The 5,161-nt window shown below is 39.5% G+C and overlaps 1 non-coding gene across 1 annotated transcript; it reads right to left on the reverse strand.

Annotated features, from left to right (window-relative positions):
* Nucleotides 1-1,737: 1,737 nt before the first annotated feature.
* On the reverse strand, nt 1,738-1,845 carry LOC112746065 (small nucleolar RNA R71). The gene has a single exon (XR_003173965.1). It is a non-coding gene; the product is annotated as a small nucleolar RNA R71 (small nucleolar RNA).
* Between the last annotated feature and the right edge of the window lie 3,316 nt (nt 1,846-5,161).

A 5,161-nucleotide genomic window follows, 5' to 3' on the forward strand; every position in this document is an offset into this window, starting at 1 on the left:
TCTTTGCATTTGCATGTTTTGTGTCTTTTCTTGTTTTTCATATGCATTCTTGAATTCTTAGTGCCTAAGCATTAAAGATTTCTAAGTTTGGTGTCTTGCATGTTTTCCTTGCATAAAAAAATTTTTCAAAAATGTGTTCTTGATGTTCATCATGATCTTCATAGTGTTCTTGGTGTTCATCTTGACATTCATAGCATTCTTGCATGCATTCATTGTTTTGATCCATAACTTTCATGCATTGCATCATTTTTCTTGTTTTTCTCTCTCATCATAAAAATTCAAAAATCAAAAAAATATCTTTCCCTTTTTCTCTCAAATTCAAAAATTTGGATTGACTTTTTTAAAAATTTTCAAAATCAAGTTGTTTCTTATGAGTTAAATCGAATTTTCAATTTGAAAATCTTATCTTTTTCAAAATCTTTTTCAAAAATCAAATCTTTTTCAAACTTCTTAGTTATTTTCGAAAATTCCAAAAATCTTTTTCAAAAATCTTTTTCTTATTTTTATATCAAATTTTTGAAAATAACAATAACAATTAATATTTTGATTCAAAAATTTTAAGTTTGTTACTTGCTTGTTAAGAAAGATTCAAACTTTAAGTTCTAGAATCATATCTCATGATTTCTTGTGAATCAAGTCATTAATTGTGATTTTAAAAAAAAATCAAACCTTTTTTCAAAACCAATTTCAATCATATCTTTTCAAAAATATCTTCTCATCTTATCTTTTTCAAAAATTTGATTTCAAAATATCTTTTCTAACTTCCTAACTTCTTATCTTTTCAAAATTTGTTTCAACTAACTAACTAACTTTTTGTTTGTTTCTCATCTTTTTCAAAACCACCTAACTAACTCTCTCTCTCTAATTTTCGAAAATATCTTCCCTCTTTTTCAAAATTTCTTTTTAAGTAAACTAATTATTTTATTTTTTATTTGAATTTTCGAAAAACTACTAACCCTTTTCAAAATTAATTTTCGAAAATTACTAACCCTCTTTCAAAAATTATTTTCGAAAATCCTCTCCCTCTCTCATCTTATTCTATTTATTTATTCATCTACTAACACATCATCTCACTTAAATTCGAACCCCCTCTTCCATCTGTGTTCGAATTTCTTCTTCTTTTCTTCCAACTCACACTGGGACCTCTATACTGTGGTAAAAAGGACCCCTATTATTATTATTTTTCTGTTCTCTCTTTTTCATATGAGCAGGAGCAAGGACAAGAACATTCTTGTTGAAGCAGATCCAGAACCTGAAAGGACTTTGAAGAGGAAATTAAGAGAAGCTAAATTACAACAATCCAGAGAGAACCTTTCAGAAATTTTCGAACAGCAAGAGGAGATGGCAGCCGAAAATAATAATAATGCAAGGAGAATGCTTGGTGACTTTACTGCACCTAATTCTAATTTACATGGAAGAAGCATCTCCATTCCTGCCATTGGAGCAAACAACTTTGAGCTGAAACCTCAGCTAGTTTCTCTGATGCAGCAGAACTGTAAGTTTCATGGACTTCCATCTGAAGATCCTTTTCAGTTCTTAACTGAATTCTTGCAGATCTGTGATACTGTTAAGACTAATGGAGTAGATCCTGAAGTCTACAGGCTCATGCTTTTCCCATTTGCTGTAAGAGACAGAGCTAGAATCTGGTTGGACTCTCAACCCAGAGACAGCCTGAACTCTTGGGATAAGCTGGTCACGGCTTTCTTAGCCAAGTTCTTTCCTCCTCAAAAGCTGAGCAAGCTTAGAGTGGATGTTCAAACCTTCAGACAGAAAGAAGGTGAATCCCTCTATGAAGCTTGGGAAAGATACAAGCAGCTGACCAAAAAGTGTCCTTCTGACATGCTTTCAGAATGGACCATCCTGGATATCTTCTATGATGGTTTATCTAAGATATCAAAGATGTCATTGGATACTTCTGCAGGTGGATCCATTCACCTAAAGAAAACGCCTACAGAAGCTTAAGAACTCATTGACATGGTTGCTAATAACCAGTTTATGTACACTTCTGAGAGGAATCCTGTGAGTAATGGGACGCTTACAAAGAAGGGAGTTCTTGAAGTTGATACTCTGAATGCTATATTGGCTCAGAACAAAATATTGACTCATCAAGTCAATATGATTTCTCAGAGTCTGAATGGAATGCAAGCTGCATCCAACAGTACTCAAGAGGCATCTTCTGAAGAAGAAGCTTATGATCCTGAAAACCCTGCAATAGCAGAGGTAAATTACATGGGTGAACCTTATGGAAACACCTATAATCCATCATGGAGAAATCATCCAAATCTCTCATGGAAGGATCAAAGGCCTCAACAAGGCTTTAATAATGGTGGAAGAAACAGGTTTAGCAATAGCAAGCCTTTTCCATCATCCACTCAGCAACAGAAAGAGAATTCTGAACAAAATACCTCTAATTTGGCAAACTTAGTCTCTGATCTGTCCAAGGCCACTGTAAGTTTCATGAATGAAACAAGGTCTTCCATTAGAAATTTGGAAGCACAAGTGGGCCAGCTGAGTAAGAGGATCACTGAAATCCCTCCTAGTACTCTCCCAAGCAATACAGAAGAGAATCCAAAAGGAGAGTGCAAGGCCATTGACATAATCAAAATGGCCGAACCCAATAAGGGAGAGGAGGACGTGAATCCCAAGGAGAAAGACCTCCTGGGACGTCCAGTGATCAATAAGGAGCTTCCCTCTGAGGAACCAAAGGACTCTGAGGCTCATCTAGAGACTATAGAGATTCCATTGAACCTCCTTATGCCCTTCATGAGCTCTGATGAGTATTCCTCTTCTGAAGAGAATGAGGATGTTACTGAAGAGCAAATTGCCAAGTTTCTTGGTGCAATCATGAAGCTGAATGCCAAATTATTTGGTATTGAGACTTGGGAAGATGAACCTCCCTTGTTCACCAATGAACTAAGTGATCTGGATCAACTGACATTGCCTCAGAAGAGACAGGATCCTGGAAAGTTCATAATACCTTGTACCATAGGCACCATGATCTTTAAGGCTCTGTGTGACCTTGGTTCAGGGATAAACCTCATGCCCCTCTCTTAATAGAGAAACTGGGAATCTATGGGGTGCAAGCTGCTAAAATCTCATTAGAGATGGCAGATAATTCAAGAAAACAGGCTTATGGACAAGTAGAGGACGTGTTAGTAAAGGTTGAAGGCCTTTACATCCCTGCTGATTTCATAGTCCTGGATACTGGAAAGGAAGAGGATGAATCCATCATCCTAGGAAGACCTTTCCTAGCCACAGCAAGAGCTGTGATTGATGTGGACAGAGGAGAATTGATCTTTCAATTAAATAAGGACAACCTTGTGTTTACAACTCAAGGATCTCTCTCTGCATCCATGGAGAGGAAGCAGAAAAAGCTTCTCTCAAAGCAGAGTCAAACAAGGCCCCCACAGTCAAACTCTAAGTTTGGTGTTGGAGGGTCTCAACAATACTCTGAATATCTGTGAGGCTCCATGAGAGCCCACTATCAAGCTACTGACATTAAAGAAGCGCTTGTTGGGAGGCAACCCAATTTTTTTTATCTAACTATATTTTTCTTGGTTATATGTCTTTATAGGTTCATGATCATGTGGAGTCACAAAATAAATATAAAAATTAAAAATGGAATCAAAAACAGCAGAAGAAAAATCACACCCTGGAGGAAGCATCTGCCTGGCGTTCAACGCCAGAACAGAGCATGGTTCTGGCGCTGAACGCCCAAAATGGGCATCATCTGGGCGCTGAACGCCAGAATTGCACCCTGGAGAGGAGCTGGCGCTGAACGCCCAGAACAAGCATGGTTCTGGCGTTCAACGCCAGAAATGGGCAACAAATGGGCGTTGAACGCCCAAAATGGGCACCAACCTGACGCTGAACGCCCAGAGTTGTGTGCAAGGGCATTTTACATGCCTAATTTGGTGCAAGATTGTAAATCCTTGAACACCTCAGGATCTGTGGACCCCACAGGATCATCTCAGGATCTGTGGACCCCACAGGATCACCTCAGGATCTGTGGACCCCACAGGATCCCCACCTACCTCCACTCACTTCTTCTCACCCCTCTTTCACAAAATCCCATAAACACTCTTCCCCAAAACCCTTCACCAATCACCTCAATCTCTCTTCCCCATCACCTCCTCACCACTCACATCCATCCACTCTTCCCCATAAACCTACCTCATAAACTCCACCTACCTTCAAAATTCAAAATCAATTTCCCACCCAACCCACCCTACATGGCCGAACTTCACCCCCCTCCCTTCCCTATATAAAGCCTTTCATTCTTCCTCATTTTCACACAACACAACCCTCTCTTCTCTTCTTGGCCGAAACACACCTTCCCCCTCTTCTCCATATTTTCTTCTTCTTCTTCTTCATCTTTTCTTTCTTCTCTTGCTCGAGGGCGAGCAAAATTCTAAGTTTGATGTGGTAAAAGCAGAAGCTTTTTGTTTTTCCATTACCATTGATGGCACCTAAGACCGGAGAATCCTCTAGAAAAGGGAAAGGGAAGACAAAAGCTTCCACCTCCGAGTTATGGGAGATGGAAAGGTTCATCTCCAAAGCCCATCAAAACCACTTCTATGATGTTGTGGCCAAGAAGAAGGTGATCCCCGAGGTCCCTTTCAAACTCAAAAGAAATGAGTATCCGGAGATCCGACATGAAATTCAAAGAAGAGGGTGGGAAGTTCTAACAAATCCCATCCAACAAGTCGGCATCCTAATGGTTCAAGAGTTCTATGCCAATGCATGGATCACCAAGAACCATGATCAAAGTAAGAACCCAGATCCAAAGAACTATGTTACAATGGTTCGGGGGAAATACTTAGATTTTAGTCCGGAGAATGTGAGGTTGGCGTTCAACTTGCCAAACATGGAAGAGAACGCACGCCCCTACACAAGGAGAGTCAACTTTGATCAAAGGTTGGACCAAGTCCTTATGGACATATGTGTGGAAGGAGCTCAATGGAAGATTGACTCCAAAGGCAAGCCGGTTCAACTAAGAAGATTGGACCTCAAGCCTGTGGCTAGAGGATGGTTGGAATTCATCCAATGCTCCATCATCCCCGCTAGCAACCGATCTGAAGTTACTGTGGATCGGGCCATCATGATTCATAGCATCATGATTGGAGAAGAGGTGGAAGTTCATGAGATTATACCTCAAGAA

Source organism: Arachis hypogaea, chromosome 14, assembly GCF_003086295.3.
Source record: "Arachis hypogaea cultivar Tifrunner chromosome 14, arahy.Tifrunner.gnm2.J5K5, whole genome shotgun sequence".
Lineage (NCBI taxonomy): Eukaryota > Viridiplantae > Streptophyta > Magnoliopsida > Fabales > Fabaceae > Arachis > Arachis hypogaea.